Source organism: Bos grunniens, chromosome 11, assembly GCF_055505025.1.
Source record: "Bos grunniens cultivar Pamir isolate PY7600 chromosome 11, Bosgru_T2T1.0, whole genome shotgun sequence".
Taxonomy (NCBI): Eukaryota; Metazoa; Chordata; class Mammalia; order Artiodactyla; family Bovidae; genus Bos; species Bos grunniens.
Genome location: NC_141175.1, coordinates 43,538,684 through 43,563,490, shown reverse-complemented (window position 1 = coordinate 43,563,490; position 24,807 = coordinate 43,538,684). Strand labels below are relative to the sequence as shown.

Below are 24,807 nucleotides of genomic sequence, written 5' to 3'. Positions count from 1 at the left end.
CTTGGTGAGAAGATCCAGAAGCTAAAAGTCGACATCATCAGAGCAGGGTCTCCTGGGGTTCAGTAGACAGTGATGAACAGAATTAGGATAGTTTGATACAAATAGGAGGTGTGGACCTGAAGCCCAATGTACTGTTCAGTAGGTGTGTTGGGAGAGAGGCTGGAGATGGAAATTGCAGAGCCAGGGCTCTAGTGCCATCTTACATGGAGATATTAGGGGTGTGCAAAGGGGTGGACTAAGAGAGGTTATCATGGGAAATGAAGATCCAGTGAAAGGACGGTGGATGGATTGGCATGGTTCAGGCTGGTCCCAGGTGGAGCTTTCCCTCCTCATTGCCTCCAAGCCAGTACAGATATGACAGGGCTTCATCTTCTCTACTGTTGTCCTTACGTCTGCTGGGGTCGGTACCTAAGGGTGCATGGTTTCTCTAAGAATTGGGGTTGAGCTTGTTTCATATTTCAGGAGCAATTCAAATGGATTCTTTTGAATCCGGAAACATTTATTTACAATGAGAAATGTGAAGGTTAGCCATTACTCCTCTCAGACAGGGGGGATAGGTTTTGAGTTTTGTTGAAAATGGACTAAATTTTTCCTTTTTCACTTAATGTTAGACTAGTTAGTTAGAAGGTGATTATTGGCACAGTGGGTTCAAATGTAACTGTCTTCCATTAGTATTTCTACCACTGCTTTCCAGGTTCCCTGACTGAAATTGATTTGCTCTCTAAGCTGGGCTTCTTTAATTATGAACTTTTAAAATGGCTGATGGGACATTATGAAGACTTTTAATGGGCCTTGGCACTGTGAATTGAATTATTTCTGTATATGAATATGAAATAGTTGATACCAGCAGGTGGTGAGCAGGCTTCTCTATGTTATGTTTTCTAGTTCCCAGAGGGCTGTTTCGGTGAGACTGACATCTTTAGGCACTGCTCGAGGCCAGCTTCTGTTGAACACTGTGAGAAAGAGTTCACCTATTGTTCGAATTGAGCCACATCAGAGTTAGGCCTCCTTCATTCTTAGTGCATTTTTTCCTTATGCAACAGACTTATAAACAGTGGGTTCTACTTAGTTTTTCCACCCTTTTTCCTTCTAGGGAGAAATTTCTTTGATTTTTATAGCTTTTGAACTTAGAACTTCCCTAGACACTAAAATTCATTTATTTTAGGATTTATTCAGATGAACTTTCGATCATGTTTCCTTGTTACATGAAATGTCCCATATACATTAACCAGAGGGATTGTTCTTATCTTTAAGTAGTTGTCCACGTTTTAATTTTGTTTTTGTTTTTGATGGTTAGCTGGGAGATAGATGGTCTACTGAAAGAGTCATTTGCCTCTGTCTTCATCCACTTGGTGGAATGAGATGCAAAGAGCCATTCATCTATTCAAGAAATACTCACTGAGGGCCCACTTTAGATCAGGTACTGTTCTGAGGCCTGGAATCACAGTGGGCAACAAGATAGAAGTCCCCATCCATGGGTTTCTGTTATGAGAGACAGATGATAATAAATTACCGGCTAACTATATACATGATAATGTCAGGATGTAGTAAGCAGTATAAAGGAAAGCAGGGAAAGAGGGGATGCAGGGGGAGGAAAGTGATCATTTTCACAGTGTGGTCAGGGAAGACCTCTCTGAGGAGATGACATTTACAGTGAGGAAATCGGGCATTGGATGCTTTGCATTTACTTTTTAATGCACAGAGTGCTTCAACAGTCATTCAGTTCTCACACCACAGCCCTGGGAAGAAGTTACTATCATTTACAGAGGAAGAAACTGCTTGTAGGTGATTAAATGACTACAATGTATCCACAGAGCTTGGTCTGAACTCAGACTGCCTTAGTCCAAGTGGAGTCCTTCACTCCTCAGCACATATCAGACCTGCCAGTAAACAGGCATGAACACACCTGAGAGAGATGCCGGCCAGGGTGTAGATTCAACCAGGAAAGCTGCTAAATGCTGAGGGGGATGCGGGAAAGGATGGTCGTCAGAGCTGTCCACCTGGGGAGAGGAGAATGCAGTTGGATGTTCTGGTCCATGCCCGCTCTGGCCCTGTCAACTCAGAAGGAGGACTAAGGTCAGACCTGACACTGACCTGGGGGTGTCCCCAGTAACCTTTATTTGAAGGCATTTTAAAATATATGAAAGCCATCTTCATTTAGAATATCTACCGGTCCACCCCTCTTTTCCAAATCATGCCTCAGATGTTTAAGCAAAGCTGTGAAATAACTGGCAGTAAGCAAAATGCACACCGTGCCTTTTTGTTCTCTCTTTTTCATTTCAGAGAATTCAAACTTTCTGCAGCTCCCTCTGGTAACAAAACATCTAAACATGTTCAAAACACTTGTTATTTTTTCACTTTACCTCTGAGCAATGCAAAGAAAATACTGTGAACTGGCAGATACCACTTTGCTAACTCTCAGACATCCTAGCTGTGTTTCTGCTAGCAAGCCTCCTTCTTCCTCTCTGCAAGGATGTTTTCTTTGTATCGGGGGTATGTTTCCAGGAAGCACAGGGTTTGACTTCCTTTTTAGATGTCATCCTGGTCCTAGAAATCGCATCTTTAAATAAGCACTGTATAGCAACTGCATCACCAAGGCTAGTTTCTGGCTTCACAGAAGGGATTTCACTTAGAAGACAAAGGGGCTGGAGCCCTGAGCCTTGTTTCTGGTTTTGTAGAGGATTGAGGCTGCAGAGGCAAATATGTGGCCCACGTGCCATCACTGCCCCACCCTTAACCCATGGCAGACATTGATAATTGAACCTGTTGTTGTTGTTGTTGTTACATCTGGATATGGCCTCAGGACTCTTCTGAATTCATGGCAGGCACTGCCGACTGCTAAAGTTGACCCATGGATACAACTTGCTTGTCACCTCCAATGATAAGAATAATTTTCTGCTGAGAGTTACCTTTACTGTGCCCATTGTAAATATTACTCTTAGTATTAGCGTGGCAAATAAAACAGAACAGCTATACTGTTTCCCATGAGAAGAGGGTTATTGGAATCTCTGGGAGGGAGTATAAACATGTACACTTTTTAAAAAAATTCCCTAGGTTTTGCTCACCTTTCTACCTCCGGTTTGAGAGATATTAGAGCACACATTTCCAGTTTCTGGTCCAGGTGTTCACCTGCCCTCATGATGGGGTGGACACCCTGTAGGGAAGACAGGTCTAGAAAGAATCTTTGGTTGGTGAGAAGCTCTTAGAGGGCTAACCTGGCTTGACGTGACCACCCGTCTTCATTCCAGAGAACCTGAGCAGCAGCTGAGATCACTGAAAACAGTGGGTGTGAGTATCCCTCTGTCCAAGCAAAGAGTTTTCTAGCTGACTTTGCCCTTCCAGGGACTCATTTCAGTACCAGAAAAAAGATGGTTCCCCTTGGTGGAAGGCCCTGTTGGCACGGAGCTGGCTAACTGGGCATGCGTGGTCTGAGCAGGAGGCAAATTCTCTCACAAACACCCAATTTGTAGCTTCCAAGAAGGAACTTCTCAGAATGTTCAAAAGCAAGTTGTAAAAATATTTTTTTGGAGGCACCCATTAGTCCCAACAATAAATGCTCACCTTTGGAAGTAATAAGTTGGCAATTATAAGTCAGACTTCAAGTGGTTGAGAAACAGAGTTGCCTCCCATCCAGCTGACTTGTACTCTGAACTTTCCTAGGGTTTATTTTCCCCAGGGACCTTTGGGAGCTGAGCAAATATCATCTCATTAGATATAACTGTGTTTAGTCTGTGCCAGAGGACTCCCAAATATTTTAGAGGTGGCCTGTACATCTGTGTTTGGCCAGGTTATCTCCGAGGGCCTTCCACCTCTAATGCTTAGTCGTGCTTACTATTGTTGATCCTATGGGGCAAAGTGAGTGGAGAACATTATGACTCTTGGTCCGTACAAGAGATGCAATGCCCTGGGAGTCTGCCCAACATGTGTTATTATAGCATTTGTGCCAGTCTGCTGTTACCTGGTATAATTCATTCACTTATTTATTCAGTTATTCAGTGGCAATTAATGATTACCTAGTATATGCTGAGCCCTAGGCTTTGTGATAGGAAACAAAATTGTCCTGCCCTCATATGACCCAAAGTCTAGTGGGGAAGATAGACCCATACATGTGTACCTTTCCCCATTGCTCTTCATTTATTAAAATTTTTTCTCCAAATTTTATTGAGATATAATCCTCATATGGTAATATGTAAGTTTAAGGTGTACAGCATAATGATTTGATTTACATACATCATAAAATGATAATCACAGTGAGTTTAGTGAACATCCATTATCTCATATAGGTACAAAATAAAAGAAATAAGAACAAAATTTTTTCTTGTGATAACATCATAGATGTTTTGAAGCAATGAGGCAAGACACCATAGATAGAAGCGCCCCAAGCTTTCTAAGGTTTAACCAAAGTTCTCTAATCCTGATGAGGGAGTAGAGAGAGGAGTTGGGAGGAAGCTTCCTTGAGAGTGTGATAAGCAACCTGTGCCTTAATAGATACCTAAGAGGGTGCTATTTGCTTTTCTTCCTATTACCTTCCTTCCTGGGTGGGAACCAAGATATTTAAAGTTAGACAAACAGAAGCAGCCATTGGAGATGGCTTATCTCAAGGCAGAACGAGGAGCAGAGATTCTCTTGTGCATAAAAATGCACAGGCCGTGTGCTGAGAGGTGGTCAGTGGTGGCCAGGTGGAGAGCTGGTGGCTTGTTCCTCTCTTGGGCAAGGACAGGTTGCTGCCTTTCTTTCTTCTGCTACACAATAATGAACTGTCTCCTTTGAAAGCTATGTATCAAACCTGTCATTCTGTGAGCAGCACCTTCTAACCTCTCAGCTTTTCATTTGCATTTAGACCCCTGATTGATTTGTTCCTGCATCCACAAGCGGGAGATGCAGGTATGGAGAATAACGCATGGCCATGCTTTAGATTCACGAAGACACATCCCAAGTGGATACACAACACTGCCTGTTCCCTGCCACACTCCCCTAGCAGCCTGAGTTCCAGATGTTAGTTTGGCACCTGGCAGGCCAGGAGATAGTCAGGAGGTCTGTTTGAGTGAATTTGCCTTCTTCAGACAAAAGTATTGGTTGGGAAAGGCCAGAAGCAGGAATCTTGGAGAAAGGAGAGCGGTAGGAAAAGGTGAAAGGAAGCTTTCACAAAGGAAAGCTGCTAATGGTGCCTGCGATCAATCACACTGACAAAGAGGCCCATGACGCCGGCCTTGCTCCTCCCAGAGCATCGCCCTTCTGCCAGCTGAGCCCGATCGAGACACCAGCGTGATTTATGGGACGCTCTCCTGCCCTCTTGGGCCGTTTACTGCCCTGTGCATGGAGTTCTTCTCTGGTTCCCTTTCTCTTTGTGTGCAAACAATGGTCACATCTTAATGCAAAGCAACCTTTGGAAAATAAACGTTTTTTCATCTTTCACTCGAAAGTAAAAGAGTATCCCAATAATTTAGCCTTACCCAAGATTTGAGAGGTATACAGACACACATTCAAGAACCAGCCTCATTTGGTTAAATCTCAGTTCTCAAGGAGATCATGTGAGAGTCTTTCATTGAGATCTTTCTTGAAACAGCTCAGTTTCTGTCGCTTTTATTATGTTTTTGTTTGTTTTGCTTTATTTGACTGAAAGCTTATTATCAATATATTACATGTTCCCTTTATTTTTGGAGTCTTATTCTTTTTAAAAAAATTAATTAATTTAGTTTAATTGGAGCCTAATTACAATATTGTGATGGTTTTTGCCATACATCAACATGAATTGGCCATATGTATCATTTGATCAGTACTTGCTGACTGATTTGTTGCCTGGCCTTTCACTGTTACCGCCCAGAGCAGCCAGGACTGTGGTCTTTGGGCTAGTTCCATAGGATGTTAATTAGGGAAAAGGTAGTCAAAAAGGTTGGCAACACTTTGGATAAAACAATATTAATCAGGTAGTTTTTTCTTTTACTGATGACTTTCTGAGCAGTTTTGCTATGCTAAGAAACATTGGGAATTTCCAAGTGAGAGATTAAGTATATAGACTATGTTTACTTCTATTTGAACATAGGGTCTTTTTTTGTTTGTTTGTTAGAGAATCTTCTGGGACTGATATTCTATAGAGCACACTTTGGAACGTATAGCATTAAAATTTCTGATCAAGAATAGTGAGGCAGAAAAGGAATAAAATTCAAAATAGTAAACTTCATACTCAAAAAGCCAAAATGCCAAATTCTTTGTTAGTTCTACTTTGGTAATTGTTACATCATTTCTATGCTCCATCTGTGTGCTGTCCTTGCTATCAGGTTAATATTCCTAAAATATAATTTTGTTGGATTTCTCTTCTATTCAAAGGACTTTGTGTTATCTAAAGGTGAGGCCGATGGTATTTTCCAAAGATTAATCTCCTATCTATCTATCTATCTACTTACCTCCTTACCTATCCTCTTCTTACAAGTGACTGGTGACTCCTTTCATATGTTCTCTAACAATATGACAACACTCCTGTAACCAAGTGGTGAGGTCTCTCCTTGAAAATAGGAAGGGGCTTGTAACTCCTTCAGTCAGGAGTATGCAAAAGTGATGCGACTGTCTTCCAGTGTTAGGTCATGAAAAGGATACGGTTTCCTCCTCTCTCTCTTTCAGCACTTTCCCTTGGAACTCAGCCACTGGGCTCTGAAAAAGTCTGAGCCAGCCCATGTGGAGACGCCCTTGTGAAGAGGAACTGAGACCCCCCAGCCAGCTCTCAGCATCAACTTCCAGACTGTAAGTGGATGAGACTTTAGTTGGTGGATTCCATATTTCAGCTTTTTAAAAAATGTAACTTTGTTTATTTATTTATTTTTGGCTGTGCTGGGTCTTTGTTTGTGCAAGGCTTTCCCTGGTTGTGGCGAGTAGGGGCTACTCTCTAGTTGCAGGGTGTGGGCTTCTCATGGCAGTGGCTTCTCTTGTGGTTGAGCATGGGCTCTAGCTAGGGCACAGTCTCAATAGCTGTGGCACACAGGCTTAGTTGCTCCTTGGCATGCGGGATCTTCTGGGTCAGGGATGGAACCCATGTCTCCTGCACTGGAGACGAAATCTTTACCAATGAGCCACCAGGGACGCCCTTATATCTCAGCTTTTGAGTCTTCCAGGTAAGCCCTAGGTGTTGTGGAGCAGAAATAAGCTGTCTCCACTGTGCTTTGTCTGCATTCTTGGCCCACAGAAGCTATGGACCTAATAAATGGTCGCTTTACAGCAATACATTTTGGAGTACTTTGTAACACAGCCATTGTAACTGGAGCAAAAGGGTGAAACTCCAGTTTATGGATCTGATATTAAAGATACCTCTCCACTGTGGTCCCAAACAATCCCCATCCCCCCTTTTCTTTCTCTATTCCTTTATGAACTCACTCTTGAAAATCCAGCTACCTTACTTTTCATCCCTGCAATAAAAGTCAAAGTTTCCTTCCTGTACATTTTTGTGTGTTAGATGGTAGGATCTTTGAATAGTTCTTCCAGCCACATTTTCTTGGGACTTAGTACAGAGCTAAGAATATAGAGTTGCTTAATAAATATGTGAAAAGTAAATCAGTGAGTAAGTGAATGACATCATTCTCCTAGACAGACGTACCTTTCCTACACTTTCCCACATATTCAAGTTCTGTTCTACCTGAAAATTGAAAGTGAAAGTCACTCAGTTGTGTTCGACTCTTTGCGACCCCCTGGATAGTCCATGGAATTCTCCAGGCCAGAATACTGGAGTGGGTAGCCTTTCCCTTCTGCAGGGGAACTTCCCAACCCAGGGATCGAACCCTGGGTCTCCCGCGTTGCAGGCAGATTCTTTACCAGCTGAGCCACAAAACTAAGTTCAAATGCTGCTGCTGCTGCTTCGTTGCTTCAGTCGTGTCTGACGCTGTGGGACCCTATGGACTGTAGACTGCCAGGCTCCTCTGTCCACGGGATTCTCCAGGCAGGAGTACTGGAGTGGGTTGCCATGCCCTCCTCCAAGGATCTTCCTGACTCAGAGATTGAATCTGGGTCTTCTGCATTGTAGGCAGATTCTTTACCACTGAGCCACCAGGGAAGTCCAAGTTCAAAGGCTATTCCTTGCCAAAGTTTTCTCAAGTTATCTCCAGACTAAGGAATCCATTGCTACCTTGAGTGCCAGTATAATACATGGTATTATAGCCTTCAATATTTGTCAGCTGCAGGGATTTCTCATCACACCATGAGCTTATATAGAATTCTTCCAGTTAGTTCTTAAGGTACTTTAGGATGGAGTCACCCTAGTCTGTTTTCCTTCTTGTCCTCCTTTTCCTTCTCTTTCTCCTCCTTTAATTCTCCTTAAGACCTATGGTATATAGTGTATTTTCAGAATCTCTTCTTTGATTATTATGAGTCAAGGATAGAACAATAACTTCCAAAACAAACAAACAAAAATGACAAAACCCGGTTCAAAAATTGAGGCTGCATTATAGTTGTAGTCTGTTCAAGTCCAGAGAGATCCCCCTAAACTTTCTTCACCATTCCAACCACGTTGTGAGCATCGTGAAGTATTTTAGGAGGATTTATTGAGAAGAAATTAACACACTGGGAGAGAAGAATCTGCCTGCCAATGCAGGAGAAATGGGTTCAATCCACAGGTGGGGAAGATCTCCTGGAGAAGGAAAGGGCAACCCACTCCACTATTCTTGCCTGGGAAATCCCATGGACAGAGGAACATGGTGGGCTACAGTCTATTGGGTCACAAAGAGTCAGACATGATTGAGCAACTGAACAACAGCAGCAGCTAGGGTTCACAGACCCCCAGCCAAGCAGAATAGAGCAGGGGATGTAAAGGCAGGTGTGGGCCTGAAAGGCAGGTTAGTAATTGGCATCTGGGCCCACAGACCACACTGGCACAAGCATCTGTCTCTCACTTGAACCCTCCAGTCTCCTTAAATGTCCTCTGGCCTTCCTGCTATTTACTGTCTAGGCTATAGCCAGAAGGGTGCCTTTAAAAGAGAAATCTAGTTGTGTCTCTGCTTTCTTAAACCTTTCCCATAGATTCCCATTTACATTAGGATAGGGACCCTTCGTCCTTTGCATACTTGATCTGGAAGGCCCTTTGTGGTCTGCCCCTTGTTCCTCTTTATAGGTTTCTCTAACACCGGGCTTCTTGATCTTTGCAATTCAGCTGTAATGGTCTTATTTCAGTTTTTAAAATATGCTCTTCTCCTTTTCTGCCACAGGACCTTTGTACATAGGCTTTCCTTTTATCTTATGTTACCCCCACTCCCCAGCCCCCAGATAACCCAGAAATTCTTTTCTCAGAACTCAGTTCAATCAGCATTCCTTCCTAGCAGATTTCTCTGTCCTCCCTGACTAGATCAATTGTAGCATTTTAATATAACTGGCTCTAGCTCTCAGTTACTTACTTCTGTGTTTTTATTCTTTCTCTCTTTCTCCCTATCCCCTATATCCATTTCATTTCTATCTCCCCCTCTAGACTAAATTCTAAGAACGCAGGAACCATGTCTTTTTCTATGTTCAACAATGCCCACTTAACACTTAGCATTATTCCTAGTATGTAAAAGCTGCCTAATAAGTGAATAAATATATAAACATAAGGATATATGATTTGCTAATTCATTTTTACTGAGTTGAAGTTAAAAGCTTCTTGGGAACCAGTGCCAGTTGTCTTTTTTTTTTTTTTTTACTGTCTTCTTGAAATACTGAATTCACTACTGGGCTTATCATGGGCATCTTTTAAATATTAGAAAAATGACAATCATTTTTTCTGGCTGTTCTGTTTGAGAAGACTCTAAGGGCTCTCTCTGTATAAAAATATAACACCCCTCTGAAGTTATTTGCCTTATCCTTGTACTCCCTGAGATCCCCAGCTCTCCCCAGTAGCTCCACTAATCATGAACTCTCCCATGAGAGAAGCCCTCTAAAAATGCTGTCTTTGTTTACTGGGTGATTTTGAAGCCTAGTCTCTTCTGGGAATAAAAACCCAAACTGAAACGGTTGGAGTCTGCCCACTGGGAATTTAAACCACTTGACTCTAAGGCTATGATGACAGGAACACAGGGAAAAATAGATGAGATTCTGAGTTGCAAGAATTCCCCAGGACTCACTGGAAAGCTACCTAAGGACAGAGGGGGAAAAAAAAGCCCAACCATAATAATTTTCTCCAAAGGGCCATACTGGGGACAGTGTCCTGCTCAGTTCTTTGGTTATAGTTTTTCCACCTCTAGCAGTTGCCCCTGAATCTGGTGAAGAATTGTGGCACCATCAGTCCCCAAGTCAGTTTGTGGGGGGTTGTACTTGGAAGCGCCAGTGCTACATGGATTTTTAATTTTCCATAAAACACTGTCTCCTAGGCTTGAGGTTTTTAGAGGATGATGAGATGGGCAAGATGGGCAACAAAAGAAAGATATGATGTTGCTCAGGATTGTTGTCATTATTAATTCCCTGTCCTTTAACCCATAGGTGAAGTGTCCTCGTCAAGGACTTTAGCTGACTAGGGTACTCCCTGTCTTTGCCAGATGGGGATGTAGAAACCTAAAGGGATGTATTTTTTCAGTGTTTACACTGCATGGAAGTTTCCTTAAATATATAATCAGAGGTAATTAGACTCTGTGGTGTAAGAAGGGGTGTAAACACTATTGACATGCTGGTCTCAGAATAGGCACATCTGACTTGATTGGCCTTTGACAGTTCCTGATTTTCAATATTTTTGATATTTTGGGAAGCAGATGTGATGAGGGTAAAAAAGTTTAAGCTTGAGAATAACATCTCTTGGTTCCAAAATAATGCTGCTTGTTTGCAATCGTTCAAGTTTTTAACCTACAGAGAGACACAGGCTTGGGGAAAGATGTCTGTCTGGGGCCTAGTGAATCAGGCAGTCGAGGTGGCAAGATTCTGTCTGCCCCCAGACTAATAAGCTTGCTATAAAGCTACTGATGTTCTCTGCCACAGGGGTTGACATCTTTACTCTGGGGTGAATATTTTTTTATTCACCCCTTTCAGTCTTGAGACAGATTTGATGTCATAGCATTTTGTTGTGCTTGTCAGCAAACTGTTAAGTCATTCTCTTAGTATTGTGTGACAGTATAAAACATGATAACCATAAAAGATTAGTATGATTTTTAATAATTCCAAAAGGAAACAAATGGTGTTTCCTCTCTTTGATGCATTTGATGTGTTTCAGATATGTTTCCCATTGTTTGCATACTACACCAGCCTGGAGATAGGATCTGGGTATTAAACTGCATTTATTTCAAGGCTTGGTGCCTTGCCATAGACCCCAATATAAATGCTTCCAGATCTCACTGCTTTTGCTGATATAGAACAGATATCAGCATAAGCAGAGCTTAGCGACTAAACACAACAAATATCTATTACTTCAGAAGATATAGTTTCTGTGGGTTAGGAATTTGAGAGTGGCTTAGCTCAGTGACCTGGTATCTTATGAGGTCATAACCAAGTATCACTTGGGGTTGCAGTCATCTGAGAGCTTGACTGAGGCTGGAGAATCAGCTTCCACTGTTACTCACGTACATGACCATTGGCAGGAGGCCTCAGTTTCCTAGCACATGGGCCTCTTTGTATGACTGCCTGAGTGTCCTTATGATGGGGCATCTGGGTTTCCCTAGAGTGGGAGAAGGAGAGAGAGCAAAGAGGGAGCCACTTCGCCTTTATGTCCTCGTCCTAGGAGTCATGCTGTGTCACATCTACCATATTCTGTTCCTATGTCACTAAGTTCGGTTTAGACATAGAAGAAGTGAACAGGAATTATCTTCATCGTGTGAAGATAAGAGTATCAGGGAATTGGTTGGTATGCCTCAAAGCTATCCTGTTGCTGACTATAACCTCCTCTACATTGAGATGTTTATTTCTTGTGTGTGCTGTGAGGTCTCATTACTTTACACTGGTCCTGAGGATGGCACTGTGATACCTCCATCTAGGAGCAGAAGCTAGTTTATAACCCTCTCCTGAGGAGAAGCCAGGCTCACCTTGCAGGGAACCTATTTGGGCTAAACCTCAGTCTTTTATTTTAAGAGGCTTTGTGAGCAGTCTAGTTTGTAGGACTGGAAAATGTCAACTAACTTTCTGATGAACTTTCTTTGTTTTGGGAAAAAATCTTCAAAATTAAATTTAGTTATCCAGAAGTTTAGCAGATCCCCTCTCCTGCACTGTGCTGGAAGGAGGTGGAAACTCCTTTCCAAGGACTTTACGATCCATTCCTCCCAGGTAGTTTTTGTCAGGACTCTATGCTTCCATTAAAATTTGTGCCCTAATAGGAATGAGTTACAGGCTGTTGGAGGGGAGGAGGTGGCTCAAAGATCTAGATGCCTGATGGACTTAGGACACCAGGGCCCAAGTTGTCCTTAGAAAGGGCTGACTCTGGACATAAGCCTGTGGCCAAGGTTTGGACCCCTCCTGACTCTGATATCTTTGTAAGATCAGTCAAATCCATTCCTCCTTAGGATCTTTGCACTTGCTGTTCCAGGCATGAGCCTCCAATGTTCATGGTCCACTTAGTTGCTTGGCTGATTTCTTTCTGTCATCTAGGATATTAGCTCAAACCCTACCTCTTCAGTGGGGTTTTTTTTGGTCAGACCACTCAACCTAATCTTCCCACTAGCAGATCCTCTTTAAAAGTCCATTCTACTTAATTTCCTTCAATGATGTGTTAATCTTTGATTGTATCTTGTTCATTTTCTGCTTATTTGGTCTACCTTAACAATAAAATGTTTGAACTAGGAGAGTAAGGGATCTTGTTTTAATTTTTCTTTGCTGCCACCTTACCTGTCTGCTGAGAAACCTGTATGCAGGTCAAGAAGATTCAGTTAGAATTGGATATGGAACAATGACTGGCTCAAAATTGGGAAAGGAGTACATTAAAGCTGTATATTGTCATCCTGTTTATTTAACTTATATGCAGAGTACATCATGCAAAATGCCAGGCTGGATGAATCACAAGCTGGAATCAAGATTGCTGGAGAATATCAACAACCTCAGATGTGCAGGTGATACCTCTCTAATGGCAGAAAGCAGAGAGGAACTAAAAAGCCTTTTGGTGAGTGTGAAAGAGGGGAGTGAAAAAGCTGGCTTAAAATTCAGCATTCAAAAAATCAAGATCATGGTATCCAGTCCGATCACTTCATGGCAAATAGAAAGGGAAAAAGTGGAAGTAGTGACAGATTTTATTTTTCTGGGCTCTGAAATCACTGTGAATAGTGACTGTGACCATGATGTTAAAAGATGTCTGCTCCTTGGAAGGAAAGCTGTGACAAACCTAGACAGCTGATTAAAAAGTAGAGACATCACTTTGCTGACCAAGGCCCATCTAGTGAAAGATATGGCTTTTCCAGTAGTCATGTACAATTGTGAGAGTTGGACCATAAAGAAGACTGAGAACTGAAGAACTGATGCTTTCTAATTATGATGCTGGAGAAGACTCTTGAGAGTCCCTTGGACTATAAGATCAAACCAGTCAATCCTAAAGGAAATCAGCCCTGAATATTCACTGGAAAGACCAATACTGAAGCTGAAGCTCCCATACTTTGGCCAGTTGATGGGAAGAGCTGACTAACTGGGAAAGATTGAGGGCAGGAGAAGAAGTGGGCAGCAGAGGATGAGATGGTTAGATAACATTGCTGACTCAGTGAACATGAGTTTGAGCAAACTCCGGGAGACTGTGAAGGACAGGGAAGCCTGGTGTGCTGAAGTCCATGGGGTCACAAAGAGTCAGATATGCCTTGGCAACTAAAGAGCAACAAAAAGGAGAGTAAGGGATCTTGTTTTCATTTTTCTCTGCTGCATCCTCAGTATTTATAGCAGTGCCTGATGTATGTTGAAGCTGAAGCTCCAGTACTTTGGCCACCTTTTGAGAACTGACTCATTAGAAAAGACCCTGATGCTGGGAAAGACTAAAGGCGGGAGGAGAAGGGGACGACAGAGGATGAGATGGTTGGATGGCATCACCAACTCAATGGACATGAGTTTGAGCAAGCTCCAAGAGTTGGTGATGGACAGGGAAGCCTGGCAGGGGTTGCAGAGTTGGATACAACTGAGCGGCTGAACTGAACTGATATATAGGAGGTGCTTAGCAAATATTTATTGGATAAATGAAATGAGTGAGTAAGTGATGGAATGAACACAGATTATACTGTGAAATGAAAAAAAAACAAGACTGACATTATGAACTGAGCAACATGTGTGTTCTTGGGCTTCTTCTGGGAAACAGAAGCTCTATTAACCCAGGCAGGTAAGCCTTGGAGTCATTAGAACTTGAATATCAAAGAAATGTGATTTTCTTGGTGTCTGAACTATTAAAGCAGGACTTAACTTTTACACATGTTTTCTGGGAACCCCAGTCCTACCACTTTGCCAGCTCATTGACACATATCTTCTCGTGCCTCCCTGACATCAAAGGTGAAAACTTGATAACTCCATATCCAACATGAGGCTTCATCTTACCTCTGTCTTCTCTCCCTTGATCTTCCCATTTTTTCCTTCTTGGCCATCTTTCTCTTAGCTCAGTTGCCAAGTTCAGCTCATGAAACCTACTTCTCTCTCTTTTAACTGCCTTACATAAATATGCCTTCCATTTTGGAGTTTTTCTTACACATAAGTAGAAGTTGAAAGTTGATGAAGAAAAGACAATACAAGCCCCAGTGAATCTCTGAGAGCCGGAAGTTTCTCAGATATGCAGTTACTGGCATTTCCCCCTTTTGTGTTCCAGTGGTGTTTTCATTGTTCTTCTACCACACTCTCCCTATTGTCTCTAGGGAGAAGCCTTTGCTGGTGGCTTTTTAAAAGGGTTTCACAAATGAAGGGAATATAAAGACAGACTTAAAAGAGGGAAAACTATTATTTTAAGGTGAGACCACTTAGGGAAAGTTGGTATGGTCTTTTCCAAGAGCATCCAGTTATGGAAACATACTGCATATGGAGGCCCCTGTACTCTGCTTCCCTAAGCTGTTTGGCAGGTAAAGCCCCTTTTTTGAGAGGTGATTGCAGCTTGTCAGGGTACGGCTTGACCCTTACCAAAGAGTTTACAAAATGCAAAGTTATTTATCTGCACTGGATTCAGAAAAATCCTGCAATTGAGCAGTGAATAGATTAATGTTATTATTAAATGGAAGCAATAGCAATGAAAATTCAAGATGAGGCCAGCAGCACAATAGCCTGAATAGGATTGTCCCTCCAAATCCATTCTCCACCACTTTCCTTACTCTGTTCTGGGCCTCCAGAAGCTTTGTGTGGGGTGGAGCTGTGGGCTCCTCCATGCTCTGGCTTGTAATTGGATTTGACCAATGGGAAGCATCAGCAGAGAATCAGAGAGCAAGAGAAGAATAATGTCAGGATATTGACTCCTCTGGCTTGTGTCCAGTACATGATCTATAGGTGGCCATCTAGATGTTTCCATCTCTCAGTTTTTAGTAACTTCTTCCTGTTTGTCCCATCACTGTAGACGTGTCTTCATAAGAGCTGTCATAACAGCTCTTCTCAATCCCTGGGCCTGAGGTGCTGTACTGATCCTTGCTGATTTCTCTTAATTTTGTCCATACCTTGGGAATAAGTCCCTGTATTAAATCCTTCTCAGACTGATGATGCCATTTGTTTTCTCCCAGGACTTGTATGCCTTTGAAAGTCAATCTCAATCTTCCCCTTTAAGTTTGAAGGTAGAACAGTCTCTCAGAACTTGGGGTCGTACCTCTTAGTAGCTTGTTCTTCAGTATTCTGAGTTAAAAAATGAGCACACATTCTTGTAAATTATTTACATATATATATATATATATATGTATGCACATGAATTAGGAAATACTTTGGTCTTTTCTAAGTGATGCCTGATGCCTTTGATTGACCAGCAAAAGGAGGAAGTCCATCTTAGGAACCATGGGCTAGCTAAATACCTCTGGGAACCTCAGCAACTAAGGCCATCCCTCAACATTGAATGGTGGCACGTTTTCCTTTTGACCTGCAGGGCCTTTCAGGAGCTAATGCCTGCCCTGCCCTTTCCATAATTCCATGTGGTCTGATGGATCCTCTTCTTTGGAAAGTTGGAAATTGGGAAGAAGTATTCTACTTGTCCTTATACAAGTGAGAGAACCACCAGAATAGTGAACTTTGGTAAGCAATCATTTCTTTAAAAAATAAACCTTTTATTTGAGGATGATTTTAGATTTACAGAAAAGTTGCAAACAGACTACAGAGAGTTCCTACATACCCTTCACCCAGGTTCCTCTAACATTAATATCCTGTACAATGATGCTATTTTGTCAGAACTAAGAAATTAGCATTGACATAGTCCTATTATCTAAACTCTGAGCTTCATTTACATATCACCAGTTTCCCACTAATATACTTTCTTGGGTGTGGGATTCAATGTAGGAAATCATGTTGCTCTAATCTGTGATAATTTCTCAGATTTTCGTTATCCTTAATGACCTTGACAGTTTGCTCTTAAAATTAGCTGAAAACTTATGAATGTAATTAGCATATCAAGTATGATCTCATATCCCTATCCAGGAGAGGTAAGAATTATCTTCAAGCTGTTGTCATCTTGTGAGTTCCCATTAGAGGACAGGTCAGGGCCTCCACTGACATTCACCTTTACCTTGCACATCTCTATTAATGATAATGTTGAGTGTGTTTTGATTCATAGTGAAAATGGAATGATTTTGAGGACATGCATCTTGCCTTGTGATCAGTGTCTGCTTTTCAGTGGCTTTTATTAGCTTTCTGTCTGGAGAAATGAAAATATCACTTTTAGGAAACAGAGTCCATTCATTTTTCCCAATGGCTTCCCCTTTGAAGCCACTCTATAAACTCCCTTAGGCAGCAGTCACTTGTAATACTTTTGAATAACATCCTGAACCTAAGCTCCCATGAAAGCCTGGCCTGTTGGTTGTTCATTCTTGTGCTTTCGTTGTTATATGTTATCACTTTAAGGGTAATATTCTTTCTTGCAAAGCTTTTAAGTATTACTTTGTGAAAGGTGTTGGAAAGGTGAAAATGATAATTAAATCTTATCTCGAGTGTAATTTTATGATTACATAGCACTATTCCCTGGAACTATGCTTTCAAAATTGTTGTGGGCCCACAAATGCCTCTTGTGTATCACTGTAGAGAAAGTGCTAAAACAGGGCTTTGTTGTCTAATTATTTTTATATCGGCATCTGAATGGCTTCTCAATCTAGGCAGCAACTCACTTGGGTTAATCCTTCTCAGCCATGTGACTAAATGAAAGAGGCATGGCTCCAACAGTGTTGTATTGAATGATGATAAAGCTGGAGCACTAGAGCTCAGACACTGGGACTAAAGGAATAAACATCCTAATGAGTCTAACCTTCTGTGAACTGATGCATCTTAATCTTCAGGGACTTCAGAACAGTTAAGCAGCCTCAATTTTGAATACTTCAGCTATATGGTGGGAGGATACCTTCAGTTATACTCATTTATTCAGGCACTTATAGAGCATCAATAACGTGCTCAACATTGTATCAGGAGGTCAGAGATATCATCCTAGGATATCAAGATGACTGAGAATTGATTCCCATAATCTAAGAGGGAGGCAGGCAACAGATAGTTGCTGCTCAGTATGGGAGGTGCTGGGAGGGTGAAGGAGGAAACAGACAGAACAGGCTCCAACTTGAAATCAGGACTCCATCTTGGGCCAGACTGTGGACTTTGAACTATATACCCAGTATCTATGGAAACAACATTCCAACTGGAAAAGCAGACCCCCAGGATGGAAGAGCTCCAGGGCTCGTACCTAGACTCTCCGCCTAAAAGAATACCCTAATTATCTGTGTAACTGAATAGAATCATAAATTCTATTATGCTTATTGGGGTATGACCACAGGCCCATTAATAATTGTCTGCTGTTAACTGCTTAGGTTTAAGGCATACGAATCACGGGTTAACTTTGTATCTTTCTTTTCCTTTGTTCAGACTAGTTTCAGAGAATTTGGGGAGGTGGGTTTAAGTATGTACACTTAGGGTATATAAGGTTTTCACAAAAACTTGTCGGGATCCTTGACTAAGAGGAGACTCTGCCTTGGGCCCACTGGTGTAATGAACTGCACTCCACTATCTGCATTGTTCTTCTGAGTGAGTTTGTTTCCCAGAATACATGGCTACAACAAGGGAAGGAAGCCAAGGGGCCCTGGGAGCACAGGAGAATGGGGAGTGACTGGGAGGATGGGGGACACCATTGGTCTTGGCCCTGAGGACAGTCCTCTTTACAGCTTGAGACTTCTAAAGTGAATACCACTTTAAATAAAACTCCAGGGGAAATTCAGTTATGTGTAGTGACAATAGACAGTAGAAGGGGACAAGACAGAAAGTGGGAAAATCTGTGAGGAGGCAGTTGTAATAGTACAAACACACAAATACAATTTTCCACCTCCTTTCTTGTTCTATTGTGAAAGGAAATCATAGTCTATAGAAGGTCTATCACTTGCTGATATTTGATCTTGAATAAGTAGCAGAGTTCTCCAAGTCTCCATTTTCATTTTCACAGAGTGAGATAAAATGTAGAATCAACTGCCTGATTGCTCTCAGGTCCTTTCTCTGCCTTGCCTTGGTCTGCTCTGTAACACAGGAAGCTACAGTTCTTTTCCTGACTTCCCTGCCCTTTGGCTTCCAGATTGATTTGTCCAATGAGAGGCAGTGACAGAATTTAGAGAGCCTGAGTGGAGGGAGTCCAGGGCATTTCTCCTCTTGGCTTCCTGTGGCATCCTTGGCTCATCCTTTCCCTCATGGCTGGGGAGCCCCTGGATGGCCTCAAGTTCTGGGCTGTTTCACCACTTCCTCCTATTGTCCCTCCAGACATAGGGGTGACAGTGGCTTCCTACCTTGCGTTAGTTTCGCAAGGGTTCCTTCAATGACCCTGATTGTATTCCTAACTTTTCCCTCACCAAAATGTAATCAGTTCCTTTGTATTAGCTCTCCTCTGTTTGTAGGAGAAAGAGCAATTTTCCATTTTCCTGACTAGATCATGACTACATGCTTTTGAACTGTGGTTTTGGAGAAGACTCTTGAGAGTCCCTGGGACTACAAGGAGATCCAACCAGTCCATTCTGAAGGAGATTAGCCCTGGGATTTCTTTGGAAGGAATGATGCTAAAGCTGAAACTCCAGTACTTTGGCCACCTCACGCGAAGAGTTGACTCATTGGAAAAGACTCTGATGCTGGGAGGGATTGGGGGCAGGAGGTGAAGGGGACAACAGAGGATGAGATGGCTGGATGGCATCACCGAATTGATGGACGTGAGTCTGGGTGAACTTCAGGAGTTGGTGATGGACAGGGAGGCCTGGTGTGCTGCGATTCATGGGGTTGCAAAGAGTCGGATACGACTGAGCGACTAAACTGAACTTAACATGTAATATGAAAGTGTTTTTTAAACTGTGATGTAAATGTGGACCATTTGCATTATTAGGTTATATTATTGTGAAGTTACATTATTACTGTTTAGGACTTTTATATTTAAAGAAAATCTTGAAGTGTAAAATCCTCTGGTGATTTGAGCTTGGTCTAGTTTGTGCTAGTCAATGGGCCTGTAGGCATAGTAGGTAATCCTTCAGTTTCGGGTCCTATCCATACCAGAAACCAGCAATTGGTTGTGTATTGGAGGCTTCTCTGGGTCTACACCCTGTGTTGAGCAGAGACACAGATACATAAAACATATCCTTAACCTTGAAGAATTTATAATCTAGAAAGAATTAGCAGGAAATATCTAATATAGTAGTAATATCCTTTGGGATCTGTACTTAAAAGTAAAGTACAAATCAAAGCAATTATATTAAGTTTCTCTTGATGAATCAACTAATTATCAAGAAATCTAGTGTGTACTAGATTGTTCTAGGCATTGTTTTAGACAATGCAGAGTATACAGAGGAAGGCTAAGATATGATTTTATTCTCATGAAGATTTTTGCAATCTTTTAAATGAGATAAAAATAGAATTACATGAAATTAATAACAGAAGAAGTATATTACAACTGTTAAATAATTGCAAAGATATTAAGTTTTGGATTTCAGTATCCTTGATCAATAAGCAAGTACAAAATTCTCCTACTTCTGACTTCACACATTGCCTTTGAATGCTTTGCATGTGTGTGTGTGTGTGTGTGTATAGTGCTTTGGGGGCAGAAAACCATGCACTTCATTTCCAGACACTGTGTAAACATTTTGAAAATATATAATGTCATTTAGTGTTAGTATACATACATAATAGTATACATGCTTGAGATGCTGTCATGTGGGGTAAATATATTGGATAAATCAAAGGGTTTTCCAAGTATATTAGTCAAGAGTCTAGCAGAGCTGGATTGAAAATCTGATCCACTACTTCCTAGCCATGTGACTGTAGGAAAATTGTTTCTGTAAGTCCCATTTTCCTCATCTGTAAAATGGAGTATTATATGGTACGTAGGTTATTATAAAGATTCAATGACATGGTTAATGTAAAAATTTTTAGCCTAATGCTTGGAACCTAGTAGACACTCGAAAGAAGTTGGTCATCATTATCTCTACATTTCTCCCAAGCTAGAATCTGAGAGCAAAATAATAAGAATAAAAGTGTATAGCAGACTTCCACTTCTGGCCATGATGGAACCAGAAGAATAAACTACCCCTTAGCTAAGGACAATGAAAGACTTGACAAAGCATGTGCAACAATTGCTCTTATATTTTTGACAATGGGCAGGGGAGGATTTCTGAAAGAAGTGATTTCTTAAAGAAGTAACAAGTGAGGTGAGCCCTGTGATGGGCCCAGCTGTCTTCCTGGAAAGACATTCTGAATCATGGAACTGGTGTATGAATGGTAAGTAAAGCATGTCAATTCTGTGGAGTTGAGACAGAGATCTTAGTTCAGGGAAGCTGAAGTGTCTGTAACATATGTGTGTTAGTTGCTTAGTTGTGTCCAACTCTTTGCAAGTCCATGGACTATAGCCCATCAGGCTTCTCTGTCCATGGAATTCTCCAGGCAAGAATACTGGAGTGGGTTGCCATGCCCTTCTTCAGGGGATCTTCTGTACCCAGGGATTGAACCCAAGTCTCTTGCATTGCAGGCAGATTCTTTACAGTTTGAGCTACCTGGGTATGTTAACTGTAACATAAAGGTTAGCATTATGGAGAGGAAGGTGCTGCCCAGTAATATATCTCCAGGAATATGTGTAAAGGTCTCTTTGACTCTGCTGAAAATTGTAATCAACATGCATAGCGTGAAATGCTGCTGAGAGATGCAAATAAACTGAGAGCTGAATGTTTCCCAGGGATAACTCAGGACTAGGATGTGTTCAGGCTCTGAGAGAGAGTGAAAAGTCTTTGTTGACCACGCAGGGCATTCAGTGGAAACTACAAATGGTCAAGCCATTAAAATATACTCTAAAATAAAGTATATATAGACATAAAGTATACATGTCTATACTAGACATATAGTAAGTCCCCTACTTATGAACAAGTTCCATTCTGAGAGTGCATTCCTAAGTCCAATTTTTTTGTAAGCCTGACATAGTTAGTCTAGGTAGCCAACTAACACAGTTGGCTATATAGTACTGAACTGTAATACTTTCCACACAAATAGTACATAAAAAGGCAAACAAAAATAAACATTTTTAATCTTATAGTATAGAAACTTGAAAAGTACAATAGTACAGTACAGCAGCTGGAATACAGGAGCTAGTATTGAGTGAACAGACAAGAGGAGTTTCTGACTAGAGGGAGGGAGAGGTGGAAGATGATAGAGCTGAAGGACTGTCAGCAACAGGAGATGGAAGGCAAGCTGCAATTTCATTTACACCTGACGATGATACAGGTTCTGGTTCCTTGCTGGATTCAATTCTATTTACCTTCATTAAAGAAAAAAAAAATCCAGTGACGTGTTGGTAGTAGCTCTATTTTTCTCATCACAGATGACATGGTAGCACTGGATTTCATTCTAAACAGCTAACCTTCATGTACTGTTCTACATTCAGGTCCTGGGCCTCGAATATTAACAGTGCCTCCCCAAATAAAGAAAATCCCCTTGCCATTTCCTGTGTTGTGAATCTTTTTGGTTTTTCAGTTACTTCTTCCTCTTGTCTCACTTTGTCCTTTCTCTGGGCATAGTTGCATCTTTGAAGGTTCACAACTTGATTGTTCGTGTGTTAAGGGGCTTACTGTACTCTAAAAAGTCTTAAGAAACACCCAAGTGGGAGAAGGAGAGGGTGGAATGAGAGAATAGCATTGAAACAGATACATTAGCATATGTAAAATAGATAACCAGTGCAAGTTTGATGTATGAAGCAAGGCATCCAAAGCCAGTGGGGATAGGGTGGGGAGGGAAGTGGGAAGGGATTTCAGGATGGAGGCAACCCATGTATACCTATGACCAATTCATACAGATGCATGACAAAAACCATCACAATATTGTAAAGTAATTATCCTCTAATTAAATAAATTTAAAAAATGCTGTCTTATTAAGATGGAAAAAAAAAAGTCTTAAAAAATCACACCAAACTTAGCAGGTAATTTAGTTGCCTTCCAAAGTAAATCCCAAAGATATTTAAAGCAAGATGGTCAGATACTCAAAAATATAAAATATACAATATTTAGCATTCAATAAAAAATTGTTCAACATGCAAAGAAGGGAAATTGTGACTTATATTGTAAGTAGAGTAAAACTCAGTCAATGAAGCAGAAGTTATTCAATCAGCAGACAAGAATACTAAATTATTATTATTACTGAGTTCAAGTACTTGAAAAAAACATGAACATGAGGAGAGAAATGGAAGATATTTAAAAGAAGCAGATGGAACTTTTAGAGATAAGAATAGAAGTAATTTTCCTGAGTGATATTAAATAGCAGATTGTATATACATAACAAAAGATTAGTAACTCTCTGAAGACATAGTAATAGAAATGATCCAAAATGAAACATAGAAGTAGAATGAAAAATGTATGAATAGAACTTCAGTGACTTATAGTTTAATATCAACTGTTTCTATCGTATGTGTAATTGGACTCCCAGGAAGGGCAGGTGGCAGAGGAGGATGCAGAAGAAATTATTTGGAGAAACAATGGCAATAAATTTTCAAACTTGAGGAAAACTATAAATCCACAGTTCCAAGATGTGTATTAAATCTCAAATCTAATTAGCATGAAGAAAACCACACCAAGGCACATTTTAATCAAACTGAAGAAAATAAGTAATAAAGAGTAAATCTTATAAGCAGCCAGAGAAACAGATCACACAGAGGACAAAAAATCATATACATATACATAAGACAATGTAGCAACATATTTAAAGTTTTAAAAGAAAGAAAAAAAAAAAAAAAGCAAAACCTGTCAACCTAGAATTCTTTACCCAGAAAAAATATGCTTCAAAGCTGAAGGCAAAATAAACATGTTTCCAGACTATGAAAAACCAAGGAAACATGTTGCCTTTGGACTTGCATGATAAGAAATGTAAGAGGAATTCATTCAGGTGGAAGGAAAATGATGCTAGATGGAAATATATCTATTAGTCCACAAAGAAATAAAATGCACTGAAAATGTTGCATATATGGGGAATATAAAACACATCTTTCTCATATTTAAATTTCTTCAAAATGTTTGAATTTTTAAAAGTGCTGATAACAATGTGGAGCTATGAGGCTTACAACATATATAGATGTAAAATGTGGGACAAAACTGTATGGTAAATGTAAGATTTATCCCAATGAACATACAAATAGTTTATCATTAGAAAATCTGTCATAGTCCTCAGGACACTCCTAGTAAAAAGGGACTTCCTAAACAGAAAATTAATAAGGAAACACAAGTCTTAAATGATGCATTAGATGAGATGGATCTCATTGATATCTTTAGGACGTTCCATCCAAATGCAGAAGAATACACCTTCTTCCCAAGTGCACATGGAACATTCTCCAGGATAGACCCACATCTTGGGTCACAAATCAAACCTCAGTAAATTTAAGAAAATTAAAATTGTATCAAGCAGCTTCTCTGACCACAAGACTATGAGACTAGATATCAATTATAAGAAAAAGACTGTAAGAAACACAAACACATGGGGATTAAACAGCATGTTTCTAAATAACCAACAGGTTACTGAATAAATCAAAAAGGAAATAAAAAAATTTCTAGAAACAAATGACAATGAAAACATGACAACTCAAAACCTATGGGATGCAGCAAAAGCATTTCTAGGAGGGAAGTTTATAGTAATACAACCCTATCTCAAGAAATAAGAAAAACATCGAATAGACAACCTAATTCTACACCTAAAGCAACTGGAAAAAGAAGAAAAAAAACCCCCAAAATTAGTAGAAGGAAAGAAATCATAAAGGTCTGAGCAGAAATAAATGAAAAAGAAATGAAAGAAACAATAGTAAAGATTAATAAAACTAAAAGCTGGTTGTTTGAGAAGATAAACAAAATTGATAAACACTTAACCAAGACTCATCAAGAAAAAAAGAGAAGAATCAAATCAACAAAATTAGAAATGAAAAAATAGAGGTTACAACAGACAATGCAGAAATACAAAGGATTATAAGAGACTATTATGAATAACCATATGGCAATAAAATAGATAACCTGGAAGAAAGGGACGGATTCTTAGAAAAGTTCAATCTTCCAAGATGGAACCAGGAAGAAATAGGAATTATGAACAACCCAATTACAAGCACTGAAATTGAAGCTGTGTTCAAAAATCTCCCCCCAAACAAAGTCCAGGACCAGATGGCTTCACAGGAGAATTCTTTCAAACATTTAGAGAAGAGCTAATGCCTATCCTTCTAAAACTCTTTCAAAAAATTGCAAAGGAAGGAACACTTCCAAATTCATTCTACAAGGCCACCATCACCCGGAT

At 40.6% G+C, this 24,807-nt stretch overlaps 1 long non-coding RNA gene across 9 annotated transcripts in view; it reads left to right on the top strand.

Moving 5' to 3' along the window:
* Positions 1–19,468, top strand: part of LOC147363009 (uncharacterized) — a 117,447-nt gene extending 97,979 nt beyond the window's left edge. For 5 of the 9 annotated variants that reach the window (XR_015136698.1, XR_015136697.1, XR_015136696.1 and 2 more), the window contains 3 exons: positions 6,619–6,738; positions 15,935–16,080; positions 18,950–19,468. This is a non-coding gene — a long non-coding RNA (uncharacterized LOC147363009). Of the gene's footprint in view, positions 1–6,618; positions 6,739–12,886; positions 13,022–15,934; positions 16,081–18,900 lie in introns of all 9 variants that reach the window. The other 4 variants (XR_015136702.1, XR_015136703.1, XR_015136704.1 and 1 more) reach the window with 2 other exon arrangements.
* The last annotated feature ends 5,339 nt before the right edge of the window (positions 19,469–24,807 follow it).